This window comes from Macrobrachium rosenbergii, chromosome 15 (assembly GCF_040412425.1).
Source record: "Macrobrachium rosenbergii isolate ZJJX-2024 chromosome 15, ASM4041242v1, whole genome shotgun sequence".
Classification (NCBI taxonomy): Eukaryota; Metazoa; Arthropoda; class Malacostraca; order Decapoda; family Palaemonidae; genus Macrobrachium; species Macrobrachium rosenbergii.
Genome location: NC_089755.1, coordinates 47048839 through 47073861, shown reverse-complemented (window position 1 = coordinate 47073861; position 25023 = coordinate 47048839). Strand labels below are relative to the sequence as shown.

General features: G+C 37.8%; 1 protein-coding gene across 1 annotated transcript in view; it reads right to left on the bottom strand.

The window, feature by feature from the left end:
* Nucleotides 1-2391, bottom strand: part of LOC136846650 (glutamate receptor ionotropic, NMDA 2B-like) — a 936318-nt gene extending 933927 nt beyond the window's left edge. Inside the window, exon 1 of the mRNA XM_067117625.1 lies at nucleotides 1692-2391. The gene's annotated coding sequence lies outside the window, so the exon portion shown is untranslated. The remainder of the gene's footprint in view (nucleotides 1-1691) is intronic.
* Nucleotides 2392-25023: the final 22632 nt, after the last annotated feature.

Here is a 25023-nt window from a genome sequence, read left to right as displayed (position 1 = left end):
ACAAGTGTGTAAACACAGACTGCCAAAGGGTGCTACGAAAAATCAATATTTCTAAGCGAGAGAGAGAGAGAGAGAAGAGAGAGAGAGAGAGAGAGAGAGAGAGAGAGAGAGAGAGACCTGCATGAATTACGTTACTGAGCTGTTCGTAACACCGGTTACATAAGATTTCTTTAAAACGGGAAAATAAGGTCACACACAACTTAGACCTGCATAAATCTTGTTACCGAGTTAAATCAGATTTCTTAAAAACGGGAAATAAAGTCACACATAATTTCTCTTACAATAAAACTCCTGGAAATGAGCATCATACTCCAAGTGTAAATGTTAACACAACTGCTTGAAATCATGAAATGTACAGATTACTTGAGTGCCGAACGGATACTTCTTAACCTACTTCATTTACATTCAGTTATTCCCAAGCCACAGCAGACCCTTGTCCTAAGTCGGCCCGTAAATGTAGTAAGGTGTGACAGGGAGTAGAAGAAGCCTGGTGTGGACCCGTGGACTCCGTAATCCACTTCACAACACACTAGAGAACCTAGACTATGTTAGTGCATTGTCAACGAGACTACTTGTCCTGGCCAGTCTTTCTTGTAAGCCATAAGACTACCTTAAATTATACAACATACGGTTTAAACCTAGACCGTCTCCGCTACGCCGTGATGTTGCTGCTGTCACCTTTAATTAAGCCTAGTTTTCAGGTAAGATATGCTCTGTAATTGTGTCGACACGTACAAGCGCTCCGCTTGATAATCCAATGTGTGTGATGTGGAGGCAGCCTAGTAAAATATTAATTTTCTGCTCTTGACAGCTAAACATTTTTAAACTAATTCAAAACTACATGATGTTGACAGAACCCATTTAAATCTACTGCAGTGGTGTCGTGAACAGACTGCAGCGATATGTGTAACCTGTGCTCCCAAATACTAACATGGAAATTGTTTTAAGCACAACCATAGCCACTGAAAATTCTAGAGCAATAAAAAAAATACCCGGTTGGCGTTTGACATTAGGAAGGTGTAGGTAGTGTTTCGGACACACTTGAACATTTGCAACACCATTTACCAATCTTCACAATCAAAACCTTTACAAAAACACCTAATTAGAAGCCCATCGAGCACTTTAAACGCTCCCACTGTAATGCCAAATGTAAACGTCAATCACAGACTTTTTTGGAGTGCTATCGATGGAAGGAAAGAGAAAGCGAGATGGAAAGTGGGAAAAAAAGAGAAAATGGATATAAGAGACACATAAGGGTAAAGGCCACAGAGAAAATGGTGGTATGGGAAGATTATAGGCCTAACAGAACCATTAGATGAACCGACGCATCTGTATTATCGCTTTTATTTAAGAAGGAATTTACAATGCAGACTTTAATTATGATTAGCTTTCATCTGACAATTATTAACTTAGTTGATTTATTACGATCCTATCCAGCTAACACTTTCCACTGGTATAAACTAGACCTGTAACTGTAGTCTTGCCGGTTGTACAACAATCCTAAGTAAAAATCCTAATTTTTTTAAATATATTTCGACAATTACGAATTCCGTGATACTCTCTCAGCATAAGCATACGAACCGGTCTGTAACCAGACGGAAAACGGTTATGCACTTCAGTTCTATACAACCGGTTACCGTTGCCTACCGTAGGTTAGAAACCGTTCCAGCGAAAATCTTTCAGGCACTTACCTTTTTGCGAAAAATTGCTTCAGTAAGGAAAAACGTAGAGTCTCCCATGGCGTAAAAGGCCGAAAGTGTTTATTTTCTCACTTTTCGTTCTTTAGAAGTGATATTTACAAATGGAAGCGGGTATAAAAAGCTTTCATCCGGGCATTGAAGTCTTTTCTCACAGCTTCGTCGGGATGCTCCCGACTCTGAACCATCTGACGGTGGTTTTCTCTTCAAAACAATGACCAATCCTGGTTCGCGTAACCTGGTCGCAATCTATAACAACATCCTAGGCAACAGAACAAAGAGCGCTCGAAATCATTTTTTTGACCCCAAGGTGACAGAGCAGCCACATCCTGTCTCTCACCCTTCATAATCAACACTGGGGGGAGCCGCTCCCGGCGACTTGTTGATCCAGCCAGCGAGGGGGAGGGAAGGCACGCATGCGCGCCCCGTTTTAACCATGAGAAATGGGAACAAGGGACAGATATGGCATGATTGGTGATGATAACCATTTAATGTTACAAAGGATTTTGCTGGTCATTTTGCAGCGCGCACGCAAGGTCGGGGGTTATTAGGTCAAAACAACAGGCTCACAAACGCGTGTATCTGGTGAAAGTGGAACGTCAGTCACACTCCTCTCCCCATCCGGCAGTTATAAAATTCGATAAAAATGGCTCACATATATTCGCGCAAATAGCTCCAGTTTACGCATTATGCCCCACTTTGAATTCGTTGTTCACAGTCATAATGAAAGGGAAGAAAACAGAATCACGTTGCTTGTAGTCTAAGTTTTACACCACTTGACACAATGAAACGTCAGTGACGCTGTGTTGGCATTTTGTTCGAACACCTTTGTTTTGAATGATAAAAAAAATCACCATTGTGTATTGGTTAACTTCACTTGACATCAAAGCAATTAAAATGCAACCTTAACTGTAAAATGTGCTAATACTGGAATGTGAAAACCAAGTCACTGTACTACTGTCAGTTAGTTCGTCGAGTTATACACGAATTAAAGTACGCATATCAGCGCGCGATCGCGGGGAAACAACCAAACAAACGCTCGCTCGCGCGCGCGCACACACACACAAACGGATGAAAGAGCACTGCGTGTTGAGGGATTTGATTCGCTGATATGGATGTTAAATCAATTATATATATTTATATGGATGTTAAACCAATTTTATATATATACACATACTTTGTATGCATACATGGTATGTCCAATAAATAACGGGGTTGTGATTCCACCCAGTAAACAAAGCAGTCAGAACCGGTCATAACTGCATGAACCTGCATGACAAGCAGCAACACTCTTTGACGTTCAGCTCGGCCGCACGAAGATACCGTTTATTTTAAAATAATATTTGTCGACCACACAATATAAAAATGGGTACATATAATACTTTGATCCCCGAGGGGCTAGTACTAAACACGGCGTCCCAAGGAGCTTCCGCCATGTTTAGTACTGGCACCTCGGAGCAGGTGGATACATACCGGGGTTAATACCCATACTTAGCGAGAAATTTTGTAAGACAATAATTAAACGATAATTATAGTTAGGCAGTATCCTTTCCAAAAGGAGTAAAACAACGTTGGTAAGAAAAACCTGAGAGAGAGAGTTTACCTCATACTTTTCGGATAAGCTTATCACTGCAAATATTCCATCCAGGTGAGAAATTGGTGGGGAACCAGTGGATTCTAGTAGGAGTGAGGTTACCACTTAGTAGTACTGTGCTATGAAGAAGGATAGTGAGCGGAGCGAAATACTCAACTCTTAACTAGCATGTGTGGTTCTGCTCACAGTATCAGCCTATTAATTGATCTGCACACTAGACTCACCAACAATTTGACTTTCTCCTCCATCACACCATTCACTTTATTTAGCCATACATTTTCGGTTTCCTTCTTTTCCCGCCTCCAAAAACTTCCTTATTTTACACCCTTTTCATCATTCCCTCCACGTGAGCAAGCCATGTAAGACGGATCCGTCACCTTCACTTGCTTACCGTCCTTTACTCTGTCATCACTAAATCTAAGCATTTTATTTTATTTTGCTTTCTTCTATTTTTGTTAGTATATAATTCATGTTTAACGCTTCCACCTTTTTTTTTAATTCTTTGACATTCAACGTCAGCACTTCACTTCCATAAGGAGGGATGGCATAAGAATCCCTCCATACGTCCACACATTTTCTAACACTGACACCCCCGCGCCCCTCTCTCTCTCTCTCTCTATATATATATATATATATATATATATATATATATATATATATATATATATATATATATAACAACTAAAAATTATGGTTGAAGGTGCAGAAGGATACAGCCTTCCGTTTAATCAGCAAGTCCTTTGGGGTGCGGCTGATAGGCCCACGCTAGACCCTAACAGACGCTGGTAATCATTTAATGCCGAGTGGACTGGTGGCCGGTAAGCCTGGATAGAGTCATAGGCCTAGCAAACATAAGCCGACATCTGTACAACTCAGTAATGACGCCTGCACACACATATTTACATACGTAATTAAAAATCATTCTATAATCTAAATCTTTCCGTTTACAAAAAGGATTCATTGAATATTCATGCCACTCTTATACGTACACGTACCCTTTCCATACTCTAGACACAATTTGCCCTTTATTTCAATCAGTACATAGGACTTGATTAAACTCAAGCTTATTCACTCTGAATGCATATTGACAGTAAACTTTTCCGTTACAAAAATAATTCACAACTACGAGACTGTAATACCGTTAGTGATTTAAATGTACAAATAACTGGATACGAATCTTGATGGAGAATAAATGACCTCACGAGGTGCACCGCAGGCATTACTTAAGGTTTGCGGCGTCCTTTCAGCCTACAAGCTGCGCTAACATTAGCCATTTACATTGCCTTCGTTCGTGTTCTCTTTCTTCCATGTTGCTGTCCAGCCACTCCAACAACTCCCTCTTGTCATTGTCTTAAGCGATGAATGACTGAAAGTGGCCCAGTGCTTGGCTTTCGAGCCACTTTTCATAAATCAATCTAGAACGTGTCGCTTTAGGAAAAGTCCGTCAAGTTAGGCTGAACGTCTGTTGACATTATCAGCAAGTTAGTACCTGGAAGTCAGTCGACTGTGGTCGGTTCCACTCAGGATGGAAAAGGGCATGATACTAACAAACTCAACTCGCAGAACTTAATGAAATATGGCAGGTAAACACTATCTGCTGCCACCTCTCTAAGGAAAAAGGCGTATGGTGTGAGATATATATATATATATATATATATATATATATATGTGTGTGTGTGTGTGTGTGTGTGTGTGTGTGTGTGTGTGTGTGTGTGTGTGTTTCCAAGCCGGGCAACAGTTCGAATGCTGCCGCTGACGAAGCACTTAGCAGTGTAAGTTATTCCCGAGGTATAGTGAAATGGATATTGAACGGTATCTATGGTGTAATATTACGGAATAAAAAGTCATGCGTGTATCACAAAAAATCATATATATGTACATATATGTGTGTGCAGAGAGAGAGAGAGAGAGAGAGAAATCATGCCTTTCCTGAATATGAATGACCATGCTCATGACTTCAAACCTCTTACTTCATAAGCTTTGAAAATCGTAACACAAAGCCAACGATACAAACTTCTCTTTTGAGAGACAAATCCACATTATGTGTGGATACAAATATATATATATATATATATATATATATATATATATATAGAGAGAGAGAGAGAGAGAGAGAGAGAGAGAGAGAGAGAGAGAGAGAGAGAGAGAGAAAGCTTTTGGGAATCTCTTCGATTCCACTTTTCAAGCTCACTGTGTAGATTCATTTCTAAATATATATGTACCCATACATAGGCCTAACTGTGGATTCGTTTCCCCATTTCAAGACTCATGCTACTATGAATATTTTTTTTTAACCTCTCTCTCTCTCTCTATCCTTCCGGCGTCGTGAGACCGTTGTGGCTGCGACGCCGAATAATTTATACTGTCAATTAATCAACTTCCTTATCCCTGAATCTCTGTCGAGCAACTCTGGTCCATCACTGAATAATCACAAGTCTTCTACGCAGAGTTCTGTTCAGAGCCTGAAGTCTCTCTCGGTTCTTTGTGAGCTTTCCCACGTCACTCGGTGTTCATAATTAAGGCGTTAATTTGATTTTGTTCCGAGTTTCAAGTTGTTACAAGTGGATTTTACTTTCCTGATTTTCTCTTGTTGTGACTCATGATGAAGCTGCCCCGAAGCGTTTGCACGGCAAAAATGGAACATGCATCCTTTACACACACACATATATATATATACATGTGTGTGTGGGTGTGTTTATATGTATACATATGTATGTGTATATATATACACATATGTATGTGTATATATATATACAGTATACTGTATGTATATATATATGTTTATATATATATATATATATATATATATATATATATATATATATATATATATATATATACACAGAGTGTGCGGGCGCGTACTTACTGGAAACATTACTACACCACCCAAGTTGAAATAGCATTCTCGGAAAAGCCACTGTTAAAAGGACCTTGACAATGACCATGAGTGACACTCATTATAACGTAGCTGGTGCGCTCTCAAATTTCTTTCTGTTCAGAACTGATGCCCCTCCAGATCGCTGACGAAGGTTCCTCATGGACAGCTAACTAGATGAGCAAGATCTTACGGAGGTTGGGTTACAGAGCAAATGTTGATAGTTTTTATACTAAAATATCTCTTAACGCTAGATATTTTATTTCAAGCTTGCTTAGCCACCTGTTAATTTACCTATACGCCACTGACGCCATGAGTGGTTTACATACAACCAATTGTAGTTTGCTAACCGTAGAAAAGACGGTTAAAAAACCTACATTCTCATTCCAAGTTATAATGAGATAAGGAATGGTGAGAGGGGATTAGGAAAGGTGGTTATAGTTACCTTTTAATTTGTTTGTTAGTCTGTATATAAGATGTACGCCAAACGTTACCAGAGGTAACCCTTGTGACAAGCAACGGGTGACTAGGCTTTGGGAGATAGGAAAGTAGCTTTTGGGAAGGAGCCTCAAAGGTGTTGGATTATCACTTTTCTTTTAAATATTACAAATGTCCCTAAAGCATCATCTTTGCCGTAGATTTTTGTATTAAATTTAATCATTATTTCTGCAAAGAAAGTACGTTTGGGGGTTATATCTCCTCTTAACCTTGGTCGATAAACATACATGCGCACAAGGGTTATGTTCAATTATTGTTAATTTTTACTAGTGTTGGATTTTCGTGCCTCTTTTCAATTTTGATGTATTTCCTTACATTCACGAAAGGAATGCCTAATTCGCAATGACAAGCAATTGCGTGTTTTCATACACAGACAAACGAGAAAGCTTTATAGGTTTAGAGTCCATAGAGCTAAAGCTGTGATAGTTCACGAATCTTCACTTCGTAGAACACCTCTTATTATATTACGCAACTCCCTTAATCGGTACTTTTTACCAAAGGTGACGGCAGACGAGCAGGTTTTCTGGTATCTTGAAGCATCACGCCGGTCAACTTGAAGCAAAGTGTTCAACAATGGCTGCAAAACAGAATTAGCCATGTTCTCGTTTGTGTATGAGCTTAGGTTTTGTTCCTTACGTCCAAAAACCCTATTAAAGTTGTGAAAGTTTGACACCCGATTCCAGAGCGACTTCATAATACTAATCTCTTTCGTTTTGCACACAGCGTATGACACAACTGCTGCGCGGACTGCCAAGCGCCAGTTCGTCCTTGGCTTTAGTTACTGAATTATTGCGAAAGTTTTGCGTACCCAACTGCCAGAACTGAGACGGGTGAACCGGCTCCCTGTTACCGAGGGCTAGTGAGAAGGTTCGGAATGGGCGAGTAATCAAAACTATTAGATATCCAGTCTTGGCTGTTCGTTGTGTTGGATGAGGCGGCGTAAGTAGTGTAAACACGTGAAAGGCGCACTTGAACAGTAAATAAACTGATAATTTACTCTTGAACAATATTGCTGGAAGCTAGAATTACAGCAAAGAAAGGTAAGTTACGATAAATATCATATTAGCTTGTATTTTGGTATTATTTTGTAAGTTGCCAATACACGATATGAAATTTTTGAAAAGCTCTTCATTCTCGTTATTTTGTACTCCATAAACACTAGGCGCAAATGATAAATAAAAAAATTAATCAAACTATAACTTGTAAGGTAAGACAATACCGCCTCCACCCCCCTCAGTAGCTAATACGGCAAAATTGTAACCAATAAACACCCTTAGGTTACGTTAGGTTGATATTTTAGGTTCTTTTAGTGCTCTATCATTTCCCAGCCATTTTTGCATGAAAAACCCAAAATGGTTTTTTATGCAAAAATGGTTGGCTGGAGTCTTATGGGCAACTTAGAAAATTTTACTCTCATTTTTACACTGAAATCTGGGTTCTTTACTTTTTTATCAGGGGAAAGTTGGTAAAATTTTATAAGTTGCCAGTATTCTCCACTGGATAACAATGGTTTTTCTGGCATATTTTCACAAGTTTCGAACGAATTTGATGACGACTTTGCTCGGAAATCAATAGTTGTGGAGTTATGGTACCCTAACCCCAGAGCTATAGCCTATGTATTTCGGACGACAATCGACATCAAGTTCGTTAAAAATGCGTGAAAATGTGCCAGAAAAACCATTCTGTTAAACCCTGACTTAGTTCCATTACAAAGCATTTACGAAACTTTCCGTTTTGAAGCTGGGGAACTAGGGCCTAGGTAGGCCATTACCCCAGTTCCAAAAAATAAGGGTTTTCCACACAAATCAGCATCAAAATTTGAGAAAACACAATACACCAGAAAAAAAAAAATTCGCCATCATGATGTGTAATTACTCAAATACGCGCTCACAAACAGCCTGGCACTGGCAATTGGAAAAGGTTTATGATAGGCGTAACAACAACCCGCAATGTTCGAACACCTGGTTTATGAATGGCTTCGACTTCATTTTTAGAGGGATAAGTGGTAATAATTAAGGGCAATAGCTAACCTAACCTAGATAGGAAAACTGGTAACTTGTGCCATTCTCTTACCCTGGGTGCAAGCCAACCGGGCCCCCCTTTGGGGATTCATTGTTGACAAGAAAAAACCAACAATCGAACGGCTTGGGTTTCGTGTTTTATTTTTTAAATGGTTGAGGGTCATATGTGTTTCGTCGCGTTTACTACTAGCCCCTGGGGGTCAAATGTGTTTCGCCGTGTTAGTACTAGCCCCTGGGGTCAAATGTGTTTCGCCGTGTTTAGTACTAGCCCCTGGGGTCAAATGTGTTTCGCCGTGTTTAGTACTAGCCCTTGGGAGTCAAATGTGTTTCGCCGTGTTTAGTACTACCCCTGGAGGTCAAATGTGTTTTGCCGTGTTTAGTACTAGCCTTCGGGGATCAAATGTTCCTAAACGAGTTGCTCATTTCACAAATTCCCAAGGGACTTCGTGAAATACCTGGATTTCACATATTCCTTGTAATAATATACATATATATATATATATATATTATATATATATATATATATAAATATATATATATATAAAGTGTGTGTGTGTGTGTGTGCGTGTGTTAATAACAATCTTACCATAATTACTGTCAGATGAATAGGAAGGTTCCGCATCGGAGTCTGGTAAATTTTCTTGACCAGTGAGTGGTTGTTGGGAGAACTCCGTGGCTTTTAAGATATTCCAAAAAATGTTCATTATCACTATGAAAGTTCTTTATAAATCTCCAAGGATCAAATGGACACCCTGCACACGTTGCTTGAACAGTAGCCATTGTACTAAATGACGCTCGTATTAAAATTCAAATAGAAGAATGTGTAGTATAACTTTTTTTTTTTTTTAGGAAAATGCAGTATAATTGGTTGAAAAAGTCACGTGATTACTACTGTTGGCGGTCACCGGACACAAAATTCACTGGGGAAATTGGGATGCGTGGGCGGACTTTAAAAAACGCGCCGACTGGAAACAATCGAAGTCATTGGACAAGGTGCATGCATAGGCGGAACTTCAGCGATTACGTCACCAACCGACATGTACACTCACTAAACGGAGCTCCGGAAGTCGACCGTCACTAATGTCAATATTTATTTCAGAGTAGTGTTTCTGGTATTCAGATTGATGCTTTTCAAACGCTCTAAGCGAATGTGTATGATATTTTGAGCTAACGGACGATGGAAAGGGAAAGAAGTCAAGGGGTTCGGAAAATTTTAGTAAAATTTATTTTTTTTTTAAATAAAATTCATTATCTAAGTTATTTATCATTTACGAGTAGTGTTTTTGGGGTTAAAAATAACGAGAAAGTTTATACCTACCGTTACAGAGGAAAACCCGTTAGTTAGTACTGAACATTTGATGCAAATTTCATTTCAAGTTAGTTTTTTCGTTATTTAATAATCATTGTAAAATGATTTTCCGCACAATGACATGTTCTGTTATGGAACGAAAAGTTGCGTTTCCCGTACGTTAGGTCAGTTTCGGTTACTGCCCTACCCAGGTTCTGTAACAATTCCAAAAGGATAGACCAGAAATTTTACGTAGCGAAATTTACTGTTTTGAATATTTTCTGGTTAAGTGTTAATCCTTTTCATGATAATTACTTTTGAAACTTTACTGTGTAAGCTTGGGTTTGGGTAGTACCGTTTTGTCCTTTGTAAGATTGTCTGTTATTGTATTTAGTATCCCCCTTAAGTTTAGTAAAGTTAACTTGCATGTTACCCATCCCATTGGCTTTGGCGTTCAAAATGTTGATGCAAATTTTTGAATGATGAAGCCACCAATGGTCAGTGGTGCAGTGCTCGCGGAGACTGATGCTCAACGTTCAATTGGTTTACGAACTGGAGTTACGGTCACCATGAAAGTTGCCAACTTTTATTTTTCTTCAAGATATCGATAAACTTACCAGCACACAGGGTTACAAGATTATTGGCCATGTGTAAAATAACATCGGAAAATGTGTGCACATAGATATGCCAATAACAGGTGTTATGATTGACGGTGTGGATGTAACCCAAACAACGAATTTCGCTATTTATTAGTAATGGGTTAGGAATTAAAATCCACCACTCGTTTTAATGAACTGCCATAGGCCTATGAGATCAACTGTCAGGTAAAAAAGATAGTGCTGTGTATTCATATTATAACATAACATTAAGTGTCGTTGTTTTCATTATTAAATTGCTATGCAAGGAAGTTACTATGATGTGAGAGCGAGCTAGACTTAGGTCTAGTTTCTGACAAGTTAAAAAAAATAGTTTTTCTCAGCTACTGAACTTGTATCAAGAGAATGTACGAGTGCTGTTTGCTTCGACGTTGCTACTGAAAAAATGAATTTCTTAATGATCAAGGGTAAGATCTCGGAATCCAATTAAAGTTGTGTTGAAGCAAACATTATTAGGCCTATTATTGTAAGTCATGCATGTGAATTCGAATGTGTGAGCTTTAGTATACTGTAATTATAAATATAAATCTGGTAACCGAGTACTTATATTTACCGTATTATTGTTACTGGGAATCCAAATAGTCCAAGTAAATAGAATTTGTTATGCAACAGCGTATGAAATAAACGCATTTTATACTATTAGAGGGAATGTCATCATGATCCCCAGTTAAAAGTTTAATGACGTTACCGTTGTTGTCAACGTATATTCTACTGTTAACAGTATTAACGTCTATTCCAACAGCTATGATCAAAATCTGAAAACAAAAGAGGGGAAAATAATAAAAATAATAATAATAGAAATAATTTAAATAACTTAATTTGCAAATCAATTTGGCATCCCTCGTGCCAAGAACTCTCCCATTATACATTCTTAGCCCGAGTCGACAGCTAATGACAGAAAATTAAGAGCTTAATCGAACCGTGAAGCAGCCGTTAATAATAATTGTTCGAATCGACCCAACTCCCTCCCTATTCGCTTAGAATGAGAAATTGCCGACACATTTTGCATCCATTTTACGAGGTTTGAAGTTACGTAATCGGCAGTTAGCTGGTTCTAATCTTAATCGCGCGTTATAAATCCTTAGTTTATTAAGAAGTTTGTGTAGGAAAATATGAATTTACCAAAGAACTCTTAAACAAGTATTATTGCTTTAAACTAGTCCTAGGAGAGAGAGAGAGAAAAGAGAGAGAGAGAGAGAGAGAGAGAGAGAGAGAGCCACAACAAACCCAGACGGAGTCGTTGAATCTTTGATGAAGTGACGTTTGAATTTCAAATCTCAAGAATGTTGAGGCGAACTTGGGCATAGGCAAATGAAGGGCTGAACAAGAGAGTTATTATGATACTGCAGTTGTTATTGTTCGCTAGAATAACAATGAATTAGGAATAGCGTTAGGAAGCATTTATATATATATATTATATATATACTATATACATATACATACATAAATAATAATTCACTATCCCTTGGCAATAATTTACACCTAAAGGGAATTATAATTGATAAATCCTTCTGTGGGCCTTTGGTTTGGTAACTACGATAAACAGTCGAATTTAACCACTTATATGGGGCCGAGGCTCTTTAGATTATAATTCCATTTGAGTATTAGTTATTCTTGAGGTTTAGTTAATTCGATATTAAGTGATATTTTTGGGTTAATATCTGTGATTACAAAAAAAAAAAGTCAGTAGTGTCTCCTGTGAGACTCAAATGACCTCTGGAATTCTGCTAAATAATGTGCTTTATCTTCCACGAATCTCCACTCGTCTCCAGGCTCCATTCACATAGTTTTCATCCAAGTAGGTCTTGGTCTTCCAATCCAAATATTAGTCTGATGCACAGTAAATATTTATAAAACTGGTAACATTTTTTGAGATGTTGGAAAAAGCGTTGCATATATTTCCCATATACCAAAAGACGCTTGTCATGCAAGAAGCGAGAATTTTTATAGAAGAAAAAATCTGTGGGTTTGAGAGTTCCTTCAGAAATCGCCAATAAGTTTCGCAGACTTTGAACAGAAATCATATTGTTATTTTTGAGGTTAGACATTTTTATAAAAAAAAAAAAAAAAGGGGTTCCTATTCAAAGTTACCTCTTATGGACTTAAAACCTAACTTGGATAAGATGAAGACTATTACTATTGCTGCTAAAAGAAATGTTTTGGGAAACAGGGATTTTGCAAACCTCGAAAAGTGGTAACTGTTATTTTTTTTGTATGAGGAAAGTAATTCTTTTTCTATATGACAGCTTATTAACAGACGCTTATATAGGAGTAAACAAAAATAATTTAAAAATAAATTCTATGGGAGGTATAGACGTTTCGAAAAAAATGCATCAAAAGTTTTCAAGACTTTGAAAAAATAAAACTTGGTTATTATTCATTTAGGAAGCTATTTTTTTTTCAAATGATAGGTTGTTAAAAGGCATTTATTTCACAATAAACAGAAAAACAGTTTTTGAAGAAAATTTATAGAAGTTAAAAGCCATTTTAAAAATTGCTTCGAAATCATGCAAAAATTTGCTCTCAGAAATAACCTTGTTATTTGGCGGGATGGAAAATTTCATTTTTGTGGGAACGTTCATGAGTGAAATTCATTAGTAAGAAACCATGTTATCAGTAATATTAAACACTGATTGATTATCATTCTTCTTCTTGCAATCCTATTCAGTAGTCAGCACTAATTTCCATCACTTTCTTGACCTTTTAAAAAACCTTAGTAATTTCTAATTCAGAATACTTTTTAATCACTTTCACTAATCAATTTCGTAAAGAACTAAGGTATGAAATATGTAAAAACAGTAAATAATGAAACTGTAGAGGAGAATCGTAAGTCATCCTCATTCCTTGAGGAAATTAAGAAATCAAGGGTTCATATTGTCTATTACAAATACACAAACACACATGCAGGTTATATGTTGCGGCTGACCTTGGAATTAATGTGAACCGTAAGCCTTTAGCAAAGATGTATCATTGAACGGCTTTTATTATCAACTTATGCCGATTAAAATTCATTAACACGACTAGTGGAGATTTATTTCCCGATCTGTAATTCTCGAACTAATTAGTTGCAGAACTGTAATTTAGTATAAAGTTAGATGTACGGAGGAAATGGCTACGTTGTTATTTTGCGTAGAATACATTTTTTTTATCATTTATTAGATTGTATCCCCAACTATTGCTGTATCTGCATAATTGTCTCTGACGCAATTCCCTTCCTATAAAAACACCTGTCCAGTAGGGGGCTAGTCCTCGGTGCACTTCCAGCGGTGTACTGTAAGCATTACTCATAGTTCTTTGCAGCGTCCCTTGGGCCCCTTGCTGCAGCCTCTTTCATTCCTTTTTACTGTACCTCCGTTCATATTCTCTTCCCTCTTACTTTCCATCCTATCCCAACAACTATTTCACGGTGCAACTGCGAGGTTTTCCTCTTGTCGCGCTTTTAAAAACCTTCTTTACTGTCAGTTTTCCTTTCAGGACTCAATGACCTCGTAAGTCCCAGCGCTTGGTCTTTGGCCTAAATTTTATATTCAGTTTCCAATTAATATACCTGGATTAATAAAGAGAAGTGATATATTCACTTATTTTTCATTGAATATCCTGTAATGTCGTAAAGGATCCCATTGAATGCAAATCGCTCAGAAGTCGACCCGATTCTCTTTTTTTATGAGTTGTCAATAGAGCACGGCTTTTTATGCGGCCTGAATATGGTCCTTTGTTTTTCCCCTTGTTAAGAAAAGGGACCTCTCTCTCTCTCTCTCTCTCTCTCTCTCTCTCTCTCTCTCTCTCTTTCCTTGGGTATTGAGGCGATCGATAGCGGCGTCTTTTATCGCCGGGAATCAGTGACAACGATAACTTTATCCCGATGCGAATGCCAATATTAAATGAAGGGTATTGATGGTAAACAGATTCAGTTGCTTTTAGAAATATAATTTTTTTATTTAAGTTTGAAAAAGTCGTTAAAAGTAACAACGGTTTTTTCCCCCAAATACTAATATGGTTGCAGGCGGTGTTGGAGATGGCTTCTAAGTCTGATGGGTGGCTGAAGACACGTAGCCTTAGACTTTAGTTAATGGCTGAACAAATATAACTAACCCATTCCCCTCCCCACTTTCTCTCTCTCTCTCTCTCTCTCTCTCTCTCTCTCTCTCTCTCTCTCTCTCTCTCTCGATGGAGCACCGTACTCTTGGGTTTCTTTTTCTGGAAAAGTGGAAATTTGGGGATTGTTTCTGGAGAACCATAATCCCAAAGTATGTTTTCGAGATGGGCCCATCATTCACCAGCTTGGCAACAATTCCTTGAAAAGAATTTATTGCCATAATTCAATTGCGCTCGGAGAGATAACGCCGGCTGACAGAAGGTCGAATATATATAGGTGCGCTGGTTTATGTGTGTAAATGCGTCTTTGGAGTAACCGATTAAGCTACTTTTATTTCAGGATTATTTATATATATATATATATATATATATATATATATATATATATATATATATATATATATATATACTGTATATATATATATACAGATATATATATATATATATATATATATATATATATACATAAATACATACATATATACATTATATACATATATATATTTTATATATTATGTACATATGTATATTATATATGTATATTTATCTGACTATTATGCACCTTCTATTCGCAAAAACTAAAGTCTACTAGCACAACGCTTGTAGTATCTCCCGCATTTGTTCTATAGCTTATTGACACTTCTTCATAAAAGTAGCTTCAACTTGTTACTCCACAGAAAAAAAAGATTATGCAAGACACTGCATAATGTGTTAGCGTATGTAGTTTTTGTGTGCGCGCGCGCGTGAGCGTTAAAGGGGTGCTAATTGTGTTATGATCTTTCATCAATTTTCCCAAGTGGTTTTCGGGGAGCCTGGTGTCTGGTGCGCCCGGGCAACAAATTGCATTATGGGTAGGGAGACCCAAGGAAGGTCGGGAGGAGGAGAAAAGAGACGAGGAAAGTGGAAAGGAAGGAGGAAAAGGAGGAAGATGCTGAGGACTTTAACCGGAGGGTTTTGAGAGTACGTCGGTGATTATTATTATTATTATTATTATTATTATTATTATTATTATTATTATTATTATTATTGTTATTATTATTATTATTATTATTATTATTATTATTATTATTATTATTATTATTATTCGTAGTAATGCTGTTATTACTTGTGTGAAAAATTAAATAGACAGCAATTCAATAGGGCTTCTGTAGACTATATATATATATATATATATATATATATATATATATATATATATGTGTGTGTGTGTGTGTAAATATTGTATATATAATGTATATAATATATATATATATATATATATATATATATATATATATATATATATATATATATGCTCCTAAATCTGGATTTCGTGTGAGGAATGACGAGACTATGGTCACTGTCCTTTTCAAAATTTCAGTCGCTGAGTCGTGGATGAATTTACCTACACAGGAAGCTTATCAGCTATGCACTAAGATGCTCTGTACACACACACACGCACACACACACACACACGCGCGCACGCACACCATTCAGCTCGTATCTTCACGTACTCTCTCGCTTTTTTATTTTGAGGCGTTCATTTTGTAATATCTCTTTTGCACAATCTGTCCGACCTTTTCTAACACTTCCAAATGTTATATACTTTTCATAAACCTACCATTCATCCTTTCACCTACCCTAACCTTTTTACCGCTTTCACATATCTCATTTATTACCCTTTCTCCTTATGCCAAATAAAATGTAAACTATTCCACTCTAAAGCTTCCATCTTTTTTCTTCCATTCACATTCACCAACCACACTTTACTTCCATAGACGAAAGTTGGCTCATGCATCCTTTCATAATTTCTAAGTTGCCTCCCAGTCTTTTGTAGGCATCCTTCTGTCATCCTTGCTTCCCTCCTCTTTCGACCTACTGTCATTTGCTGTATTCACTCCCATATAGGCCTACTTATGCAAAGCTGCTGTTTCCCTTCTTCCACCATCCGTATTAACATCCACTACTCCATTCTCCCATTTCAATTTAACTTCACATCCTTACTCTTACTGATAAGTCCTCTCAACTTCCTGTAGCTAATTTATTTCCAACTCTTTCAGTAGTCTCAGCAGTTTCTCTCCACTGTCCCAGACATTTCTGTATCATCTGGGAGCCTCGGCCATCGCACATTCCATTCACGACTCCTTTTCTTTCCCCAGAACTTTGCAACCATGGCTAACGACCTTTTTTCTGAATTTTTACGTCACTGCAGCATACATCTCACTATTTCTCTCCCAGTCTATAAATTTTCCGTTTCTTTGTTGAACAGCGAGTGGTTTTTGCATAATTAGAAGTTTCAGGAGGGGAATTTATTGTTTGTGTTTGTTTTCGAGTCAGAAATGATAGATGTATTTTTTGACATCTCGGATAATGTGCATATATGTTAAATGCAATCATTGTAGCTACTGATTGATTGATAATGTTTCTCACTAGCGTTACAGCAACAGAAGTCATGATGATGCTTGTATTACTCTTTGAGGAAGGGAGAGATATCGTATATACTGGACAAGATTTTCTGGATTTTTAAGTTTCATGTTATCTAATTTTTCTCTAGTTACAACTCCCGAAATCATCAATATCATGAATTTTACTCGTGCTTCCCTCTTCATTTCTCTACATCATCAGACCACCAAAAAAAATTTTTTTTTTTTTTGCTATTGATTATCTGGTTTTAGCACATCATCCCCACTTCGTTTTAGACATTTTAGCCTTAATGAATGTGCTTGCTGCTTTACCGTTCATATCTAACATCTAACCAACAATGACGTCTAAATTTCACCGTAACTTTTAGCTGATGTCACAGCTCGTGGGGAGTTCATGCCTTTTTTCCATTTATTTTCGGGGTTCGTCTCTTCTCCCATGAATCTCCAATTCCCCTTTCGTCTGGAGTTTAACTTTCCTTTACCATTTATGAAAACAGTCAGTGCGCAAGGTGATCTCCGAGCATATGTTTCACCATTATTTTCGGTGATGAATTACCCCATAGGTCCCACCGTTTGGCCTTTGGCCTAATGTTTACATTTCGGTTCCATTTCATTATTTTCCTGGCCTATGTTGACTGACATAACATTCAACTACGTTCATCAATTAAAAGCTTTCCCGTTGTACCGAGCAATGCCAACCTCGCCCACATCTTGATCACACGGCTTATCAAAATCCCGCACCCCCACCCCCACCCCCCACACACACCACATAATGACTTTCCTCTCCACATCACAACTCCATCACAATGTGCTTTTGATCCACGCGGCCTCTTCCTTTCACAAACCCAAATCGCCTCTCTCTCCCACTATCGTGCCCTGTTTATCAGTGGTCACCCTTCCCTCATTCCCTCCGGCAGGGGCGATAAACTCGTGCCCTTCGCGTTCAGGATTGTTCCTTTATCCCTCGTAGACGGGGACAATTATATCTGTCCTTCGTTCTCGAATGACTTCGCCTCGCTGGTTACGGACCGTAAGTTTTGGCAATTTCTAAATTGCGCAGCTCAGAGGTAATACCCGAATGCACTGTGTACTGTTAATCACATCTCCGGTTACAGTACAGATATTTCTTCGTTTTTACATTACATGTATACATACTAAAGATACAGTAATACTTGTGCGATTATACATGCACTGCACACTCTTAATACCCGTGCAAGCATACGCGCGATACATATTCGAATATGTGTATACTGTCCTGCATATACAAATATACCAAATACATCAACCCGTAATTGTCATAATCTGTTTATTCAGTTGTAGTGTTCATATAATCTTTTTTTACTAGTATTCTCTACTAAATAGATACATCATCCCGTAATTATCATAACGTATTTCTTCAGTAGTAATGTCTGTAAAATTTGTTTTACTATTACTTTTCTTTTCTCGCCATTTCTCCATCAAGACGCATCAGTAACTGCGAGAATAATCTTCGGAATAATCTTTGAATATGGCTCGCGTTTGCCAGAAGGGCTCCGAGCTCGCGCGAGCATTTATTCCGAACTCCTCCGTCGTACTTAATCAAATTTCCTCTTCTGTTTTCACGCCAGCAGGAAATTGGAGAAGTTTGTGTGCTCGAGCCTCAGTTTAATTTTCAGAAAAGGCAAGACTCTCGTAAGAATATATTATATTTTTTCCCGATAAATGTACTGCTTCTAGCTGCTTCTTTTTAGTTTTCAGTAAGAGAAAATTATTGTGCCGGATTTGTCTGTCCAACCGTGCTTTTTCTGTCCGCCCTCAGATCTTAAAAACTACCGAGGCTAGAGGGCTGCAAATTGGTATGTTCATCATCCACCCTCCAATCATCAAACAACAAATTCCAGCCCTCTAGCCTCAGTAGTTTTTATTTCATTTAAGGTTAAAGTTAGCCATAATCGTGCGTCTGGCAACTAATAGGACAAGCCACCACCGGGCCGTGGTTAAAGTTTCATGGGCCGCGGATCATACAGCATTATACCGAGACAACCGAAAGATAGATCTATTTTCGGCGGCCTTGATTACACGCTACACAGAAAACTCGATTGCGCCAAAGAAACTTCAGCGCATTTTTTATTTGTTTACTTTTGATTTCACAAAAGTCTTTGGCATCGACTTTTTATCTTTAGATTTCCTGGGCATTTATTTTGTACATCTAATACAGTATTGTAAGGATTCAAGTTCGCTGGGAAATAAATTCCTGTTGAAAGTATTTACTTTTGAAAATTTTATTGCTTAAAAATGTGCAGAATTTTACCTTCGGAAGCAGAAAGAAAAAACTAGACTCTGACTCGCCCAGTTCGTCAGTCTGATTCTTTATCGGTTCATGAATAATTTCTATCAAGAGTTAACGCCTGACATTTGTGATAGATGAGAATTTTAATAGTTCGTTAGCATTTGTGGGTGGTGTAAATGAGCAGACCAGTTTCCACGATGCTTTAGAACCTCATTATACTTTTTCATTATATCTGCATAACATTCTGCAGTCACCGAAGATCGCTGGCCAACCCCGTAGGGGGGGTTAGTGCCATCAGTGCACCTCCCACCTTTCACTGTGGGCTTTGCTTATGTTTCTTTGCAGCATCCCTTCAGCCCGTAGCTTGAACCCCTTTCATTCATTTTACTGTACCTCCGTTCTTATGTTTTTTCTTCCATCTCACTTTCCACCCTCTCCTAGCGAAGCATTTTACATATCATCACATCATCTGCTGGCGTTACCTCATTCTTCAACCACTTAGGCTAATTGGTCTCCTTACGAGGCCAAAGGTCATTTCCACGCATGCGCAGTCTACACTACACTAACCCCTTTAACTCAGCCTCTCTTCAGAGTCCAACTCCATCAGCCTAGAACTGCACTCACTTCTGATAACATTTTCACATTTGCATCTTTTAGTCTGAGATTAAATTGCGCATTGGCCTTTCTGCCTTCACTTGCCAAGAGAACTAATAATTATTCTCCCAGAAGTTCTCGTTCACATTTCACCTCTTTAAATACAGCTTGTAACCTCTTAAAGATAAGTATGTGTGTGTGCGTGTGGGGAGGAAGGTGTAGTGACCGGTGACCGGTGTAGGCGCGGGGGGGAGGGGTTGCCAGTTGTGGGTGTGTAAAGTTATTCCAAAGTTTTACGATAAAATATCGTCGTAGAGTGAAATTAGCAGGAAAGATTTCTCGTAAAAGTCTGGGGAACGTAAAGGTCAAGTTTCTTCCTCTTCTTTATCTTACTGTTATTATTACTATTATATTCCGAAAAGAAATAAAGGAAAATTATGTAAAAGTTATGCGAATTTACCTTCGTCGTAGATTCAGTTTTTACTCTCTCTCTCTCTCTTTCTCTCTCTCTCTCTCTCTCTCTCTCTCTCTCTCTCTCTCTCTCTCTCTCTCTCTCTATATATATATATATATATATATATATATATATATATATATATATATATATATATATATATATATATATATATATATATATATTAAGTGAAAATCCTCTTGGGCCTCTGTAGACTCATAGGGCAGGCGCTGATCTCCTGTTTCTTTGCCCGACAGCCAGTGCGGGGACAGGATATATATGTTAATATTGTGTGTGTATGTATGCATATATACATATTTAGTTAATTTATTTATATATCTCCATTTATATTTCTCATTTTGCAGGATGTCGAGAAAAGAAACATGCAACGAAGAGAACGCTCAGAGAAAGAGGACAACAACAAATTTGACCATGGTACGTGAGACGCACCGCCGAAATCCCACTGATACGAGGTAACTCTTCATTGGAGTAAAATTGTATTTTAAATTACTTTGTTCTTTTCGCATGTATGAATAATTTCAGTGCAGTGTAGATAAAAAAAAATCTGTGAAATTACGCTGACGTGTATCGTCTCTAATTTTTGGCAATGCAGGGCAATGCAGGAACCCCAAACCAGGTTAAAAATGGGTATTACTATGATCCTCACCTCGCGCGGATTCCAGGGAATTTCATTTTATGCATTTCAGATTCGTATCTTAATGGGAGTTGAACTAACATAGATATGCGGATACTCTATTGATATTAGTGAATGCTGTTATGGCGACTAGAAGTAGTGGGGTGAGGGGGGGGAGGCGTGGGAAGAAGGGAGTGTTATTTGTTATAACTTGTGCTTGAGAGGGTCATAAATATTATTAAAATTGTTCAAACTTGTATATGGATTATTATTAATATTATTATTATTATTATTATTATTATTATTATTATTATTATTATTAAGGGGTAATCCAATTTTGCCAGCAACCTACAAAGGTAAGCATTAGCATAACAAATCCCCTTTACGAAAAAGAAAAAAAGTATACAAAAATAGAGTACAATACAGAATTGAATAACATAAACTTGATATAGAAATGGAAAAGGTAAACTGACCTTCCCCCGGGGGCTATCGCTAAAAAAAAATAATAATAAGTAAACTTATTTAACGAGCTGGTGATGCAAATTCCGAGAAAACGATCTCAAGTTTGCCCGTATTTTCACGCTGTTTTAATGAGGGTTTCGAAAAATGACAAAAAAGAGAGAGAGAAAAAAAAAAGAGTTGCGATTTACTACGCGCCTAGATCTGGACTTTCGACCGTAAATTCGGAGGGAGTTCTTTTCGCTTCTTTCTCTCTTTCTTCCTTTCTTTCTTCACGTTTGTATGTCTCCGTTTTCTGTCATCAGTAGACTAACCTTATTCGTTAACTGGTGGGTTTGTGTAATCATGTTTGTTTAGTCTGTCAGTGTGGGTAAACATAGCTTTTATGCAACGCCAGGCCAGTTCCCTAACAGGAATTTCGTAGGGGGTTAGTACCATCAGTACACCTCACGCGATGCGCTGTAAGCATTACTTAAGGTTCTTTGCAGCGTCGCTTCGGGCCCCAGCTGCAACCCATTTCATTCCTTTTGCTGTACCTCCGTTCTTAATCTTTTTCTTCCATCTTGCTTTCCACCCTCTCCTAACATTTGTTTCATAATGCAACTGCAAGGTTTTCGTCCTGTTGCCCCTTTAAAACCTTTTTGCTGTCAATTTCATTTTCAACGCTGAATGACCTCATAGGTCCGAGTGCTTGGTCTTTGGCTTAAATTGTATATTCCATTCCATTCCCAGCAGGAACGAATCCCGAGAAAAGAGAGCAGTGGACTTTTGCCACATTCGGGGAGGAATCCCCTGTTCATAAAAATTCCGCATCAACTTATTCTCCGTCAGTTCTTGTTCATATTCATCCTTATTTTCCTCTTCTTCTACTTTCTATAGTATTCATCCTCCCGTATACCTGTACTTGGTCCCTTATCACTGTCGTTTGGTTGGGCCTCATAATCTTTTTCAATTTAATAATCTTCATATCCCCACAGCCCACCACTTACACTTTTTATTCCCTATATACTCTGCCCTCTAACACCCACAAAGACTCACTGTTAACCTTATGAATGTATCCTCAGTTTTACGTATGCGTCCGTTATTCCTTCCACCCCCGTGTCTTTGATCCTTACACATTTTCAATAATATTCTCCCTTCATGGTTTTCTCAACCCCTTTCACGTCAGCCAACTCATCCTATTACCATTTAAAGACATTTTCACACAATCTTCTCGAAATTAGACTTTTTGTCCATCATAACTTTAGCTTCAGCTGAATAATGATCAGGTATATCTCCAGCCGTTCTTATTTCAACCATGACATCCATAACATGTGGTCTAGCAAACTTTGTATCACTATTTTCACCTTATCATACACACACACACACACAATATATATGATATATATATATATATATATATATATATATATATATATATATATATATATATATATATATATATTATATGGTAAAGAGAAAATAGTACATGTCAACAGATATTATTTAAAAAGAAATCGTTGTTCCACGCTTACATAACTTCTAAAAGGCCATTAAAAAAAACGATTTTAGAAACAAAGCAAACATCCCCCCACGAACTCTGAAAGGTGAAATTTGGTTGGCAGTCAGACCTCTGTGTCTCCGATGGAAAAGACGCTGCAGAATGGAGATCCTTTTACCTGCTTGTCCCGAACTGCTCGACGCAGTCCGGGCAATATCTCGGGGTTATTAGATCTCAGGATTTTGAAGCTTCGTATCATCTGAGGTGCTCTTTGTCATTCTTTCTCTCGTCTCTAGGAGTCCAGAGTCGTGTACGTTATGATCTTGTGTGTGTGTGTGTGTGTGTTTTAATTGAGGGAATTAATATTTATAGGACCTCCCCCCTAGGTGGGGTTTTACAAGATATTCGGTTTTAGTTTAAAATTTCGTATCATTTTTCATACAAACCTCAAGTTCCTCTTATTTCTGGAGGTCATAGGTCATAAGCATATGTCATTTCCTACAGAAGGGGAATGAATTTTGTAAGGGCGTTTCCGGACATAGGAATTTATGATGAACAGGAAAGATTAGATTATCAGCCTTTTCATCAATCAATTTCTTATAAGTACTTTTCATACAGTATCTGTTTTTAATTCCAACCTCATACAATTATTGTAACTTCCTAACCGTGATCCAGACTGCAAAGATTTACAATCCTTTCGGCGTCCAGTTATTAGGGGAATCCCTCTCACTTATTCCAGACTTTTGTGCTTATTTCACATTCTTTCTTTCCCCAAATAAGATCGGGGATTGCCAGAATCCTCCGTCCCGAAGTCATCATAAATCTGACGAGAATGCTTCGTTGGCTTTGATGAGGCTATTTTCCCTCACGGGAATATATTTCTATATTCATCGCTGACGTACTTTGATCATTTCACTGGTTTTTCTTTTCTGTGTTTTTCTTTTTCTTTTGTTTACAAAAAATTCCCTTAAAAAGTGGTCTGGGTTTCGCCGAGCTTAATTTTTTTTTTTTTTTTTTTTTTTTTGGTGCAAGAGTGACATTATTCTTGATGCTGCATTTCCTTGTAGGGGCAGTGCCCTCAGTTCACTTTGAGCAGTGCACTGTAGGCATTACTTAAGGTTCCTTGCACCGTCCCTTCGTCCCCTAGGTGCTGCTTCTTTCATTCCTTTTACTGTACCCCCGTTTATATTCTCCTTCTTCCATCTTACTTTCCACCTTCTCCTAATAACTGTTTCACAGTACAACTGAGAGGCTTTCCTCCAGGTAAACTTTTAAACCTTTTTACTCTAAATTTCCCATTCAGCATTCTTGAGTTTTTTCTTTATTTTCCAAAGGCTTGATGGTATCGGCATAAGCTATTAGGTTTTTTTTTTCTTTTGGTTACCTAGGAACAGCGAGTACGCCGTGCTTTAAAAAAAGTCATGATAACAAAAACGGTTCCATGAAACTCCAGACTTCTTGCATAACTCAGGATCTTTTAAAGCAAAATGAAAGCTAGACTAGAATTGATGTTACACATCAAATTAGAACTGCCACCTTTGAACGCGATTGTACTACTTGTTACAACTAACTGCTGTGAATGACTGATTAGGACGGTAACTGTCCCAGTCCTTCACCGGCGACTGCGATTCCTTTTTCATAATTTTTTTCAGCAATTCAAATTTATCAAACCATAATACCTGTTACCCACCTTACCAGCTGATCCCAGGCTGTTTAGGGTAGGAAAATATCTCGATAACCCGTTTTAGTTTTTAACATTGCTAGACTGATGTAAACATTCATACCTTATGAATTACAAAATTGCTACCTATTTTACCCCTATGAATAAATAAACAGAAAAGAATAACTCTTAAACGTTCACATTGAAGATTACGAGATTATAATTTCCTTTTACGATCTTCCATTACACGGAAAATGCAAAAAAAAAAAGTTAAATAAACCTCATGCCGTTTTTGGTCCATTAATGAGCTGTCGATTAGCGTCGTTATGCGGACGACCTTTGATGTT